Source organism: Penaeus monodon, chromosome 34 (genome assembly GCF_015228065.2).
Source record: "Penaeus monodon isolate SGIC_2016 chromosome 34, NSTDA_Pmon_1, whole genome shotgun sequence".
Taxonomy (NCBI): domain Eukaryota; kingdom Metazoa; phylum Arthropoda; class Malacostraca; order Decapoda; family Penaeidae; genus Penaeus; species Penaeus monodon.
Genome location: NC_051419.1, coordinates 33284730 through 33285473, shown reverse-complemented (window position 1 = coordinate 33285473; position 744 = coordinate 33284730). Strand labels below are relative to the sequence as shown.

The following is a 744-nucleotide window of genomic DNA, read 5'->3' as shown; positions in this document are numbered from 1 at the left end:
CAAAGTTATAATAAATAATTAATAATAAAAAATACCCATACTCAGGGTTATATGCACTGCTTCACCCCAAGCAGCACAAAATATTTTTAATCAGAACTCTACTTGCACTGGCCATGGACTGAATGGGATGTAAGGCTGGTTTTCTGTCCTTATTTTGCTGTGAATTAGATGTAGTGACTCTGAACCAGTAAATTTTGCTACATCAAAAGCCAGCCTTGCATCTAGCTTTTGCATGCTCCTTGGATTTCATCTGCTGAGCCTGGCAGGTTCTCTAACTTTTTGAGACTTTCTACCATTAATACATGTAAATACATGGTTTACCAATTTTTATAATGAGAGTTTTATTGCTTCACAGCTCTTGGAATGACTATTTTCAACTTTGCTGCACGGCTGTTGTGTATTTGGCATTGGATACAAATATTTATTTTTTGTGTAAACTCTATCTACTAAAATATTAAAAGATCAAATCTTGTTAGGTAAAATTGAATAAATTGGGCCTTAATTATGGCATGGAGGTTAATAACCCCACTAAAGTCATTAAACATTATCATGGTTTATATACTTTTTATCTATCTTATTTACTTTGAGATTCCATGCGAGCTCTGGAATCTGATGTCTAATGATGGTAATTATCATCATAATTACTATATTATTCACAAAATAGGTTTAGTTTAGCCCCTAAAAAGTCCTTATCTTCACCCCTAACTGAAAAAAGTATATTTGTATATTGTGGTCAGTATTATT

General features: G+C 32.7%; 1 protein-coding gene across 1 annotated transcript in view; it reads right to left on the bottom strand.

The window, feature by feature from the left end:
* LOC119594754 (E3 SUMO-protein ligase PIAS2-like) overlaps positions 1-744 on the bottom strand; it is a gene marked incomplete in the record, with an annotated part of 27168 nt that overhangs the window by 21134 nt on the left and 5290 nt on the right.